Raw genomic sequence first — 15,654 nt, 5'->3', positions numbered from 1 at the left:
CATGACCCCCTGCACAAGTCACTCTGTAACAATGCCATCATTAGAACTTTCCATTGGTCTTAGGTAGATTTTCCTTTTCTGCTAAAAAGAAATAAAAAGCAGAAACACAGAAACAAAATACATACATACATATATATATATATATATATATATATATATATATATATATATATATATATATATTTTACCTTGGATCATCGCATTCCTCTGCTTGTCATGGACAATTTGATCAAATCACTATATCCCTTAATAGGAATTGCACTTTACGGAAACTTGGGTTATATGCACATAAAATAGCACTAGCATCCAAGTCTCAGTCACAGAAGAAGGTCACACCGTCACTAAAAGTAGAATTCAGTACCAACCCTGAGGCTACAAAGAATGTGTTATAAGCTTTGCCATCAACTAAAGTCACAATGCTCGCTTTGCACACTAGTTTCTATGAATCTACTGAATGCTGAGAAGTATTAAAAGTACATGTATAAGGGAAGAATCTCACTAAAGTCTAAAACATATGTGAAAATTTATTTTCCCCTCATCCTCACAGAATGGAAAGGAAAAACAGAAGTGTTAATATAACCTAAGTGTCCTGTGGAATGAATACAAGTGTCCCCTGGTTGGCTACAAACATCCTTTAATATGAAGGAGCCGTTTGCCTCTCAGGCTGTATGAGGAACAACATGAGTCTCTTGCATTTACTTATGCAAATGGAGGTCTCAAAAAATACGTGTTTGGTGGTCCTAACTCTTAGAATATCATTTCTCCTTGTTCTGCTTCAGCAAAAAATAGTTGACAACCTCTGAAACATGGAACATTTTTTTCTTAGAGGGAGCATCAGAAACAAACACAAATATCCATTGATAGGAAAATGAACATGTATGTAGAATAGATCCACAGTATGGAATAGAATGCACCAGTTTAAAATAGAAGATGGTTCTATATATGCTGACATAGAAAGAGCCTCAAGAGGTACTTGTCATACTATAGACAAGTTGTAGTTCATGTGGTCAATGTGGTACATTTTATAGAAAGTCCAAATCCTAGAACACCAACCACTTAGAATGAGAAACTGTTCAGTGAGTTCCGGGACCGTGTGTAGCCATCAGTGAGGGCTGTGAAATTATTTGTGAGGTTTTATGATGGTACATACTGATGTATTTCTTGTACAAAAGCCCTCCGCTCCTCTCAGCTCTCTACCTTCCCTCAGACAAAAGTCTCTGGGGAATCACAGTCACTGTGTTTGGTCACAGGTGGTCACAGCTAGGCAGCCTCTCAAGATGGACAGCCCATCAGGCACTGTCAATGGGCCATGTGGCTGGTATGGAACATATGATATGTGTCTGTCTTGGGAGATTTCTCCTAGCAGATAGCTCTGGCTTTTAAAATGCTACTCTTAAGCTCAGAACCAAATGGCTCTTGATGATCTCTTTTTAACCCATTGCCCCCCGACTTTGACAGAATCAGTCCAGAGAGACTGTAACACATTCTACTATGGCAGTGCTCCCAGATATTCTGGACCCTTCTTCTCCCTAAAGTTGTCTCTGTTGATCCTCGGCCCTGGCATATCTTTCAGGGAATTAAATATTTCGGTAGATTTCCAAAGCACTTAAGAAAACACCGCAGCTTACAAAGTAGAATTAAAAACAAATGCAACAGCAAATACCAACCTCTTTCAAGTCCCTCTAGTTTACTAGGCTTCTCCACAATTATTGGTATTGACAATACCAATAATTCATAACAATTCCCCCAGTAAACTAATCATGCCAATCACACCCATAAAATGTCATGAGTCTAGAACTGCGCTAACAATACCGTGGTGGCAAAATTAGTGATCTCCTGCAAATTCATCCAAAAACACCCCACAGTGCTTTGTGGCATTTAGATACCAAGAAGCTTTTGCCCTCTGCCCGAGCAATTTACTGGCTGCTCCCAGAAAGCCTAACTGGCTGGGATAGGAAGTGTGTGCTTGAAACTGGAAAATTACAAATATGTGAACCAGCTCTTCAAATTCCCCTTTGCACTGGATTGCAGCCAGTATCCATGTCTTACACTTCCAGCCATGCATGAAAGATGTTTGGGGATTTTTCTCATCCGAGACCCAAAGGACCTTTTCATGTTGACTTGCAGGGGACAGGCACAGAGAGAAAGCGTATCTTGTCACACATCGGACGTTTATGTCTTTTAGATCTATTAAAATGTGTCATAGGAGCTAAGCACATTTTTTATTTTATTGCATCCCATTAAGCAATAGGATAAAAAATTTGAGCCCCTCTTTAAAAAAAATTAAGGATTTAAATTGTAAAACTAAAACAGAAGGAGTCTTCCGAAAGCCTAAAATAGATCAGTATTCAAACACAGGTAAATGCACGAAGTACCACTCAATATGATCACCCACCACGCATGATCTTATCAATATAAAAATCCTTTGTCAACTCTAAGGAGCTCTGAGGATGTAAGATATTATTTGCAAGGTTCTTATGACAGGTCTAACAAGGACTTTGACCTAAGCACATTCTATAGCGCTCAGTGCAGTGTTGGCTGGCCCTCATGATTTTTTTTAATTATTACTCATTTCTATTACTATGAATAATTAGTGTAACAGCTGCTCATGAGCCAATGCTGATCTTTGATATGGTTTACCAGGAAGAACTTCCAAGTGCTCAGCCTCTTTCCTCTTCCCTCCCTTGAACACTGGAGCAACATGGATGACTAACGCAGACTGTGTGTGTGGTGTGCTATGTGTGTGCTAACCAGCATGTGCACACATTAAGGAACTCACATCTCAACAATGGTAAGAAGCAGCAAAACTGAGTGTCGGCATGAACTTCCAATCAGGATATCCCACCTGGAAGCAAGCCAGCTTCTGCCCCTTTGAATAAAGCAAGAAAGACGTGACCTTTCTTGTAAGTGAATGAACAATGCTACTGGCAGGGCCACTGTGCAGGCCTCTGCCTTGAATGTGACTCGAAGTCATTTGGTAACAAGTGAATTCCTGAAAAAGAGCTTGGTTCAGCGATAAATCCTGGATATTCAGAACAGCAGAATCAACTGCCCAGTCTTTCTTCTCTAGAAAACCCATCTTTTGATATTTTCTTTAGCCTCAATGATTATACTCAAGAATAGTGAGGAGCTGGGCAGTCTCACACACTGCTAATGAGGGAAACAGGTGGGTGAGACCTTTTGGTATCTTGGTGTTATTTAATAACAGATGTTTCCAAAATGTTCTTAACCTGTAACATACAAATCCTACTTCTAGGAATTTTATCCTAAGTAAGCATTTGAAATGTCCCCCCAAAATTAATTACCAGAACAATTTTTATAAAACAATTCATAGAAATAAAAAAGTATTGTGAGACACCTTGCACACCCGATGGTGATAGCTGGTGCACGCCTACAGTCATAGTTATTATAACAAGAATTTTTTGGTCAGCTTTGTGTCACTGTGACAAGAACAACTTAGAAGGAGGACGGGTTTTATTTGGGGCTCCAAGGTTCAGAGATCTCAGTTCACAGATGGCTGACTGCATTGCTCTGGGCCTGAGGTCAAGCAGCACCTCATGGGGGAAGGGCCCAGCAGAGGAAAGCTGCTCAGTTCATGGCAAGATTGAAAAGCACAGAGGGGTCAGGGGAGGGGCCCCAGAGAAGATGCACCCTTCCAGGGCATGCCCTCAGTGACCCCCTCCTCCAGCTTCACCATTTTTGCCTACAGTTTCCACCCAGTCATAACTAGGATGACCAATTAGATTACACCTTTCACAATCCAATCACTCTACCGCCAAATACCCCTGCATTAGCCAAGGGCTTGGGGGGACATCTTATATCCACACCATAACAATGAGTGTCCCTATTAAGAGGAACAAAAGACAAAGTGTTTGCATCTTTGCAAATTTTTATTTGTGTGCATCGGACTTGTGTAGGAGAGAAGACAGACACAGACACACACACATTGAAAGCCTTTACCCAAAAGCTTCAGTAGCAGTTTCTGAATGGTAGGACTGTAGGTGAGTTTCATTTCTTCCACTTACTTATCTGCATTTACTACATGAAAGTCTTCTATTTTAAATATTTTTAAAAATTACATTAAAAGTCTGCAACGCAGAGAGAGGGAGAGGCTGCTTGTTGATTTCATCTGATTGGGTTCTTGTCACTGGGGGCGATTTTTCTTTGTTTCTTGCTATTTTTTGTTTGTTTGTTTGTTTGTTGTTTTCTAGGTCAGACTAACATGTTTGTATGAGTAGGCCAAAGGACTTTCTCCCAAGTAGATTTCCAGATTGTCCTGTTTTGCATTTCTTTCCCTGATGACCCGATTTAGTAGTACTCCCCTGCACCAGGAGAGGAAAACAACCTGAGGATGGAGAGTCAAAATAGCACAGATGCTGACTCAGCCTGAAGGACTGAGGCTGACCAACGGACATCTGTGAGTGTAACTGAGGGTCCAGAATGACTGGCAGCTACCACACGTCCCTCAGTTTCCACCACGGTGCTTCATCGTGCCATTCCTTAGGTACGTCCTTACTTAGCCACTCTCTTGAGGGCATGGGGTGGTTCAGAAACACACACACATACACACACACACACACACACACACACACACACACACACACTTCAGTCAGCTCATCGCTTTCCAAACAAGCACAGCACAGCAGCTGACAATGAGCAGACATCTCCAGTCACCCTCACTCCATGCTACTGCTGAGGAAGACGGGTTGTTCGTAGAACATCGGTGCTCACCCAAATGGAGCTATTCCAACCTGCCTATTCCTTTTGCATCATTTTTTCCCTTTTAGGTCATTTCCAAAAAAGGAAGATTAAAATATATGTTTTAAATCACCTGTGGCAGTGTCTTAAGTTATGTCATTTCTTAAAGAAGAAGGAGGAGGAGGAGGAGGAAGAGAGGGTAGAAGAAGAAAGATAGGAAAAGGGGAAAATAAGAAAATGGAGAGAAGAGAAAAAGAAGAAAGGGGAGGGGGAAAAGAACATCAGTAATTCTCTTGCTTGTTTGGGGTTGTTGTTGTTGTTGTTGTTTTGGTTTGTTGTGTTTGTCTATCAATTTTTCCTACTGAAGATCCCCTGTGGAGACCACTTGGTACAAGGCATGCTACCATGCAATTCTGCAGCTTTGGGGGAAAGCTGTATAGACACTGATTAAGTAAATAAATGTTGCCTTTCTGGGTTATTCTTTTATCAGAAACATGTTCCCAGGTTGAAGCCCGACCTAAGAATCTCCTCTATAAAAATTTAGCAAGCCTATCCTTGTATTTTTAAAACTAAGTGCACAGTAAGACAAGAGAAGCTATTCTATAATTGATCAAGAGTGAAGAGAGAAACCTCTAGATGAAGTATAATTCTTGCATTTTCCCATATCAGATTTTCCTGTCTGCTCAGATAACCACATGTCATGAGAATCAACCAACCATGTAACAATCACAGGTTGATGATACCCTAAGCAACACCAGAGAGCATTCTCTGGAGAACATAGACAGTACTCTTCGGAGTATATACTTGGTTCTGGAAGAAGCAAAAGAATGGAGGGAAAACCTGAGGCAAACTTGAGACTCTCAACAAGAGCCCCCTTACCCCTTGTTCTGACAGGGCTGCTAGACCCCAGTGGAGAGACTAGGTGCTGGAAGACCACCCTCACTAAAACAAATACAGTCCCCTCAGAATTCTCCCCAAACCACAGCAATTCAATGTCAAATGAAAAGCAAGTTAATTTCCGTTCAGGAGATAAATGAACACCACTTTCAAATAGGAGTCACCAGATAATTAAGATATATTAAGGACATTCACCGTTTAGCTCTAACCTTTTAAAATTAATGTCATGGTGGCCAAGTGCCATCTGGCCACTTTCAGCAACAGAATACTGACCAGGAAGGATCTTGATCAGACCCTGGTTTGCCTTTGGGATGCTCACAATATCCCATGAATTCGTGAGGATCAGAGGACAGCTATTTTTTTCCCCTATTGGGGAGCATGCCAGAGTTTCTGTCAAATAATTCATAAAAATAAATAGGAGCTAAAGAAAAAGGCGTGTGTAGTTTCCCTAACATTAATCTAGAGGAATAAGAGTGTATCTAGGTTAGTGGCCTTTTTCTTTGAAGTTTTGAGCTTCTTTCCTAGGTGAGAAACTGCTGGTCTAAAATGACTCAGAATTGGGGATCATCAGTCTGCTTTCACTAAAGAGGTACGGGTTGGGTTGGGTTTGCTGGTTGGCATGTTTGTATTTTTAGTTTAATTTAGTAAGTAGACTCAGTGTGCTTCTTCAGTGCACCTGGTGAGAAGCCAGCTTCCATCTGTCTGTAAATAAAAATGGAAAAAGGGGGTCTACATGATATTGAGGGAGACCAGGTGGAGCAAACTCTGCATTTCCTGAATATTTCTTTAAAAGACGGACAGATCTCAGGAACATTGTGTTCCAGGTGACATATATCTCTTCCCTGTAAATGAGCCAACTGGTCTCAACAGCCTCTTGCTCTTGTAGACCAGGGTGGCAATAGGTGACAAGGACATGCATGAACAGAGGTCATCGTGAGTTTAAAGTATGCTGCCCTGGACTGATGGCCCAGTCACGGCTAGTCTGGGTTTGAGACCTTTGGGTAACAGCTGCTCTCTCCAGGACTGCAAGAAGCTGCTCCCACCCACCCCCACAGGCTGCATTGGTCTGATTGGTGCACGTTTTCTTCACTGTAAGAACGCTTTAGCCTATTGTCATTTGCCCCTGGAATTGCCTTCTGCCCTGTGTTGACCTTGTCAAATCACTAAGCCATTTTAAAGATCTGTCAGGCTTCAGGTGGCTCGGGTGACTTTAGGAGTTACCAAAAGCTGGGTGGGAGGGAGATGATGGTATTCTACTTACCTAAGGGTGATTGGAAGCACATGGGCTTGCAGGCAGAAAGTCATGGGTTCAAATCCCAGCTCTTTCCTTCAATTTGTATTAGTCAGATGATCAGCCTTTCAGAATTTCAACTTTCTAATTTATAAAAGTGGAGGGGAAAAAAACTCTCTCACATACTAGATGTGAGAATTAAACAAAATAGCATATGATCATTTGCTTACCAAGAAATAATTACTCAACACCACCACATGCCACTCATCTTTTGTAATAATTTTATAACTGCTTAGTTAACTGGATTCTTTCCATATGGCAGGCACCAAGATAAATGTTATTTAACTTAATATTTAACACAACCTACTCCATTATCCCCATCTTACAACTGAAGAAACTAAGACACTCAGAGGTTAAGAAATCTGCTCACGGTTGAATAAGAAAGTCTCAACAATAAAACCCAGGTTTGACCAGTCACCTGGACTCTTACATTTTTATAAGGCTTCCTGGTGAAAAGAGCCTGGTAACTATGATTCATAAGTAAATCGTGTTTCTTCTGCAAGAGGGTCTGTTTCCTACTTTAAAATGTTAAAGCTCATGGACATTTACTCTATTGTTATTTGCCCCTGCAATATAGGAAAATCTTAATAGTAAAAGGAGAAAGAAGAATTTACAATTTGCTCCACTGGAAAGTATAATGAGCAACTGTGAGGTTTCAGCTCTCCCCGGGTGTCAAATACCAGTTGCCCTTCCATCATCATCATCATCATTATTATTGTTGTTGTTGTTATTTTGAACCCAGGGGCACTTAACCACTGAGCCACATCCCAGCCCTCTTTTCATTTTGAGACAGGTTCTTGCTACATTCCTTAGAGCCTCGCTAAGATGCTGAGGCTAACTTTGAACTTGAGATCCTCCTGCCTCAGCCCCCAGAGTCACTGGGGTTACAGGTGAGCACCACCAGTTACCCTTCTTAAAAAGGACTTAGAAAGCTGCCGTCTCATATATTTAGTTATCCCAGGAAGCGGAGTTTCCCCCACCCCCAGTCTCACCCAGACCCGCTATATCTGTGCTAGAGATGCCAGCCTTTGAGGATGGCTCATATCCCTGCCTCCTTCACAGAGTGGGAAGCCAGACTGCAGAACACTCTCCCTTGAAGGATCAAGGGAATCCGGTGTGTTCTGCTGCCCTCTTGTGGTCACTTTAAATTCTTTTCCTAAAAGTGAAGCATGAAATTTTGATGTAGTCCTCAACTCAGGAGGCTAAGTTTACATTCTCTGTACTATTTACATCAAGGCAAAACATGAACAAACACTAGCACACTAACTTTTAATTGATCTCTGAGTGATTTGATGTTGTGTGAATTCTCAGGTGCATTAGAAAATGTCTTTTGATGGAAACTTGGATGACCCAAAGACAATTCTTTTCTCCAAAGCTTAGTGTGGAGCTTGATCATGCATCAACACAAAGGGAAGCTTATATGGAAAGGGGTGGGAGAGAATTGCAAGTTTTCTATTGTTATCTACTTTTTATGAAGATGATAAAATAAGTTAATATTTTAAATTGAAAGAAAAGAGAGAGGAAGCATATGGGAGAAGTCAGGAATCATACTGAAAGATTTATTCCTCAGAGCTGGAGAAATACTCAAGATGTAGACCACAGCTGAGACTGAAGGAGAAAGGAAGAATGGAATAAAATAGTCATAAAACCATACTACATAGTGAGCTGATCAAAATATGTCTAGAAATTTTAAGCAAGTTAGTCACTGGGTAGCTTTAAAAAAAGTTAGTTAAACTTTACCAACCTCCTCTTTCCAACTTATGTACTTATTCATATCCACATCATCCTCAAGTTGTACTCTTGACATTAATACGAATTGTTTTCTAGAAATACAAAACACAATAAAAACAAATATTTTATGGACAGTTGTGTACTATGAAATAGTAAAAAAATATTTGAAAATTATCTTTTACTCTTTGGTTGGTCTCTCTGTTGTCAAAACTTACTCTTCTCTACCAGCACTTAGTTTGTAAACTCTTTTAGTTAGGGAATAAATTGCCTTTGGTATAGCAAAACTATAAGCAATATTTATTAAGGTATAGTATGTCTATATATTAATATTTAAATTATATAATTCTTATAGACTAAAGTCTATATTAATTATGTTAATATATTTCATTATAATGTATAGTATAATACCATACCAATTATTTATACAATGTATAAAGTAGGTATGAAGCATGCATACTCATATGTATACATATAGTGTATACTATATGATGTTTGTGTACTATATATTAAGGTATAATATAAAATTTTATTGGGTACATTTAGCATATAAAGAGTGCATAAGGAGACCTTGTTTCACTTTGTGGAAAAGTTAGCATGAATGTTTGGTGTCGATGAGTTTATTTAGTCATCTGGTTATTTACTTACCTGAATAGCAGACAGAGCATGTCACTAAAATTTATAATACTAATAAAAATAGTGTTTCTTTTGATAAGAGAAGTCGATTTTGGACTTTTTATATTGGTTTCAAGTTTTCACTGCTCTGAGTCCTCTCGGGGGAAATGCACATACATTCATACCACACCAATTGCATTTCACTTTACAAGGCCAGAGCCTCTTTGAAGCCATCCATGTGTCCCAAGACAGCCACAGTCACCCTGTTCTGAATGCTTTCCACTGCTATCCACTCAGCAGGCACCAGGTCCCTGGCACTGCTGCAAGGGGCTCACACAGGTCCACCCGGGCCAAGGACAAGAGTGGATCTCAATGACTGTCACACCATGGGGCAGTGTATCAAGCTAAGTACCTGCAGTGTGGTTCTTTGGACTGTGTGTTTGAACTTGGCTCAGCACTGTTTGGTGTGCACAGTCTTACGTCCTGATCTGTGTGCCCAGGAAATGACTGCATGCAGCTGCTACGATGGAGATCTTGTTGCAGACAATTCTGCTCCGGCAAGGAGGCCAGTTCATTGTTTAAGAAGAATGCCCCACACTCAGTAAATAGTTGAAGTCAGGATATCTTCCCAAAGATAACTTTACAATTTAAAATAGATGCAGCTCTTTCATTAAAAAAATGTATTTAAACAGTTATTCCATCTCCTATGGGTTTGGTCATTTCTTCCCTCAAAAGACATAAGTATTTGGGGAAAAAAGAAAAAGAAGGCTGCTGAATTGACCAAATGGTTGGTCAATTTTTCTTGTTTTCCCCAAATAATTATCTTATGGAGTAACTGCCTAAACCGCCCAGACATCACAGCATAAAATATCATTTCCCCTTTGAGTCTTTGCAAACATCCAAAGGGTAATGCAGAGATCCACTGTGTTTTCTCCTGCAAGGAAAATGTAAATTCATGTTATGGGCCCATGTGTATCCTACATCTTAAAATATTTCCATCTGCCTCCAAAGTTTCCATAAGCGAATGCCCCAGTCTTTTCTGGATTAATAAGAGGATAAATGGAGAGTTTCAATGGAGCTGTTCCCAACCACATCTTCTCACCTCCCCCTGCCTGCCACCCCACACATACCTGGTAAATGTTAGGTATCACTTGGCTCTGAATGAGCTTTCTCTACACATGTGAAAGACATTAAGATTACATTTTCCATAACTTACTCTGACCACAAGAGACATTTGTTAACTAAGTGCCAGACTATTTCAGACACAGAAGCTGTTCTCCGGGGTTCACCAGGGCAGGGTTGTGTACTTGGAAGTCTGAGCCCCACCTCCAGCCCCCAAATCTTCTCATCTAATTCTAAAAACTGCTGCCATTTTATAAAAATCCCTGTAATAGTTTAAAGGTGTGAAAAGGATACAGTGGTCTCAAATTATCTGCAGGGAAACCCCATTGGATGTCTGAAATCACAGATACTAACATACCCTATAACATACTTTTTTTCCTGTGCATACATACCTCTGATAAAGTTTAATTTATAAATTAGGTATTGTAAGAGATTAACAATTAATAGTTATCATTTATTCATAATAAAATAGAACAATTTAATAATAAATGAAATAAAATTATGTAAATGAAATCTCTCTTGCTCTGTAAAGAGGGACTGTACTCACTCTGTTTCTTGAGATACAATACCTCTTACAATGAGATGAAGTGAAGTGAATGATGGAATCATTCATTGCGATAGCTATACTTCAGGCCACTACATAAAAGTTAATTCAACACCAGTCCTGAGATCCCCTACAGTGGATCTGATAATCCAGATAGCTATCAAATGACCAAGGGAGGGTAGTACATACAACAAGGGTACACTGGACAAAGGTAGGATTCGTGTCTCCAGTGAGACAGAGCAAGATGGCATGAGATTTTACCACACCAGGGAGAACAGTATACTATTTAGAACTTATGCAGTGTTTATTTCTAGAACTTTTGACTTCATATTTTCAGATTACAGTTGACCATGGATATCTGACTGGACCCATGGAAACTGAAGACACAGATTAAGGGGGACAATGTGTTTTCTCAGTCATGAGGCATGACTGCGTTTCTGAATGACAGTGGGTTTGTCTCTGACATGGTTCTTAAAGAATGAGTTCTCTTCCTTTTCTCTGTTAAATTTGAGGGCAAAAGCAGCTCACAGGCTCTGTCTCCACTGGTATCAACAGCTGGGCCTGTTTTTCACACTCACTCTATTGGCAGGAACAGAACTGCCTCCTATAACCCCAAGCTCCCAAGGATAAAGCCACCTTCAAGGCGGTGGCCCTATCTCAGACACCTCTTTAGAAGTTCCTGAAAGTGTCAAACACACCAAGTGAGACTCCTTTTTGTTTGTTTGTTGTTTTTAGAAATCCATGATAGTAGAGTGTATTTGGACACACATCAAACATACATGGAGCACAACCCATCCCAATTAGGAACCCATTCCAATTAGGATTCCATTCTGTGGTGGAACCTAATGTGGAGTACATGTGGTCAGGTATTCAAATACGAACATAGGAAAGTAATGTCCAATTCATTCTACTGTCTTTCCTATTCCAATCCCCCTCCCTTCCCTTCATTACCCTTTGACTAATCCAATGAACTTCTGTTCTTCCCCTCCCTCCCCTCCCTTGTTGTGGATGAGCATGTACATATCAGAGAGAACATTCAGCCTTTGGTTTTGGGGGGGACTGGCTTATATTATTTAGCATGATAGTCTCCAGTTCCATCCATTTACTGGCAAATGCCATGATTTCATTCTTCTTTTTGTCTGATATAATATTCCATTGTGCATATGTACCACATTTTCTTTGTCTGTTCATCTGTTGAAGGGCATCTAGGCTGTTGCATAGCTTGGCTATGGTGAACTGAATTGCTATAAACATGAACGTGGCTGCGTGAGACTCCTTCCTGAGCTTCTTGGCGCACACCTTGCCTGTCGTCAGAATGGGATCTCATTGCCTTCAGCTAGGAAACACAGATGTTTGCCATGGCCTCAAGACCAAGGTCATGGGCCCTGGCTCCTAGGCCCCGAATCTCTAATCTTTTCTCAGTTGGATCCATCAGACCCCATCACCTTCAGGCTTAGTCCCAGCCTGCCCATCCTGAGAGCAGAAGGACAGCTTTGGCTGTTGCTGTCGCTCTGACCAGCTCCTCTCCCCATGTGCTGTCCCAATCCTGCTCCCCAGACCTAGTGGTCTTGTCGTTTTGTCTGTAGAGTTGCGGGTTGCCTGTCTCTGGCACTGGACCCCCCAGACTCCTTCACTGGGGTCTTTGCAAGGGGTCCAGCCAACAGGAATACTTGCAGTTTACTCCGCTGCTGACTCTGCTCCTCCATCTGTCTCGGGTTGGCACACCCGTGGAAGTTTCTGTGTACACTCCGTTTCTTAGCTCGGATCAGCACCCAAGTCTCTATTCTGTCTTACCCCAGTCTAACACAACAGCACCCCAAAGCCACCCATTGCTGAAGCCCTGGTCACCTGCCCCTCCATGCCTGTCTGCCTACTCACTTGACCCTCCAAGTCCCGCCGCCCGCTCCACATGGCCTCTCGAGTTTGCTGGCGAGGCTGATCCAGAACCCTCTAGCGCTTGGTCCCAATGACTTGCTCTTCTCTGGATCACCCAGGAGGAGGGCCCAGTGTAGGAGGGCCCAGCTCCCCAGATGGGTCCATGTAAAACACTGCTCTCCCTGGAGAAACTGAAAGACTAAACAATTATTCTCAGGGTCAAGAAAATTATAGTATACTTTGTTGTTATTTTAATGCAAATCTAAACAGTACAAGATAGAGGCCAGACACCCCCCCCAGGAATCTCTGGGTTTTCCTTTCCTCCACTCTAGAAAGGGTGGCACCAACAGTGTGTGCCTTATCAACATTTTGTGAGGATTAAGTGAAAGGAAGCTGACATTATTAACATGATTGTCACTTAGGGCATCTCCTTATGAGGTTGAAATGGTGCTTTCTTATTGACATTTTTAATTTATCAAAATCACATAGAACTGCCACTTGTTGAGAGCTTACCAAGGACAGTCGTTGCTCTGTGTGGCACCACATGGACTGAAATGCACACGTGGGAACTGCATCACCCATTTCCAATAACTAAGGTCACCACCCAAGTGAGGCACCAGGCACAGTGCTAGCTTCTCTGTGTCATATCTTCGTAATTCATGCTTCCCTCCCCCCCCTACAGTTCTGTGTTCTCCTTTTTGAATGAGAAAACTGAAACTTAGAATGTTTAAGAAATGGATCCTGACCCCAAAAAGCAAATAGAACAGAGATTCAAACCCAGGACTGGATGACATCACATCAACAGCTCCACTCTCCACTGACAAATGGGTGGAATGTCCTCTAAGAACAGAGTACAAAAATAAAGTACAAACGATTTCCAAAGTCTTAAATCCACATGGAATAATCTCTGAAGTATTTGATAAATTGCAAAAAAAAAAAAAAAATTTGCTTAAATTCTTTTTTTTTTTTTTTTTGCAATGGGGTCTCATAGACCACCCAGGTTGACTCCTGACTGGGCTCAAGTGATCCCCTTACCCCAGCCTCCCAAGTAGCTGGAACTAAAAGGACACACCATCACACCCACCTGGCTTTTGTTGGTTGAACATGAAAGAGTAGACATTTGACATTTATTTTTGTCTTTGTTATTTAAAGCATATTTTGACAGTCTATAATATTTTTGTACCTGTGACCTGATCTCTGTAAAAAAAAAAATGTATGAAGCCTGCACTTTTCTTCTGATGTAACATATTTCAATCTTAGTGAATACCCTGAAAATATGTTCAATGTACATGTCGAATTTGATGTTTCAAAACACCCCATCACCATCCTCATCTCATAAAACAGGGTTTGCAGAAGTAACAACATTGGCTTTGCCACTTATGTGAGGAGGTGAACAAAGTTGCTAATCTACATACACCCTGAAAAAATGTGAGCGGTTGTTCCTGACACTGAGATCTGGCTCAAATGTCTACTCTTCCATGTTCAACCAACAACAGCCAGGAATGATTGTGATACCAATCTGTAGCTAGGTTCCACAGTGCCTCTGACCATAAATGGCTTGGTTATCTTTTTATCTACGCTTTTGCTGAGTTATATTTTCTGAAGAGCCGTTTAAACCATCCAAAGACAATATTGATAATATTAATTTGAATATTATGCATGTAATGACTATATAATTACTAATTAATAATAAGAAGAACTTACTTATGGAGGGATAATGTTGTGGCAGACACTAAACCGCTTAGGTTTATGGGCAGTATTTTATTTAATTCACAAAGGCATTCAGGTAGGTCTTATCATCTCCATTTTAAGGAAGAGCAAATCGAGGCATGTGTGCACAGGGAATCAAGGCATGTGTCCAAGATCACCCAGCTAGCAGGTGGTGGGACTGGCATTTGACAAGACCTGTGTGACCCTACACGAATACCCCCTTCCTTGTTTCAGAACAAACACAAGCTCCATCCCTTGCTCAGCCACTTTCCTTCTTTCAAAACAATTCTCTGCCCACTCCATTAGCACTACCAAGTCATATTTCAGCTCACATTATCCTGCTAAGGTATGTCATGCAGCCTGGATATTTTTGCACACAATTGTCAAAGACGCTAAAATAAAACACGCTGGCTCCTTTATTCTTGGAAAAGTACTTCCGTAAATGGAGAGAATTCATGTTCTTTGTTATGATTGATTAACAGGCATTGCTAGCCCCCCGTGTGTTGGTGCACGCCTGTCATCCCAGCGACCAGGGAGGCTGAGGCAGGAGGATCGCACATTCAAGGTCAGTCTCAGAAATTTAGCAAGATCCTAAGCAACTTAGTGAGGCTCTGTCTCAAAATAAAAATTAAAAATGGCTGGGGATGTGGATATGTAGTTAAGCACCTCTGAATTCAATCCAAAATAAAAGCAGACGTTGCCACTTGCTCCAGGCTTGTGGCTGGAAACAGAGCTCATCATTTTTTTCATGAGCTGAAGCTTTTAGGGAAGCAGAGACCAGAGGTTTTGGCAAATTGGGATGTACATTTATCTCCCACAGTGACTCACTGGATTCCGGTGAGTGAGCCCCCAAAAGCCAATTAGCTCAAGGAGACGATGACCCACCCGGAGATGACTATCTGACTAGTGGGTTTAATTTAGCCAGTTTATGGTGGAAGTTGTGAATTATTCAGAAGTTTTTTTAAAGCACACAATGTCACTGGCTTGACTATCCTAGATGCCAAATTGGAGGAGCCAAAAGAGATGGTATGCTCCCGATAAACAGTTCTGCGGCTGTTGAAAAGGTCAAGTGGTTTAGCAAGTCCTTGTTTAAGAGCAGAGCTTGGCCCAGTCTTCAGGGTCACTGGCTCTTAGGAAAACCAACTGCTTAAGCTAAACTGACTACTCTTAGGCA

Source organism: Ictidomys tridecemlineatus, chromosome 9 (genome assembly GCF_052094955.1).
Source record: "Ictidomys tridecemlineatus isolate mIctTri1 chromosome 9, mIctTri1.hap1, whole genome shotgun sequence".
In the NCBI taxonomy this organism is placed as follows: domain Eukaryota; kingdom Metazoa; phylum Chordata; class Mammalia; order Rodentia; family Sciuridae; genus Ictidomys; species Ictidomys tridecemlineatus.
Note: the sequence above shows the minus strand (reverse complement) of the source record.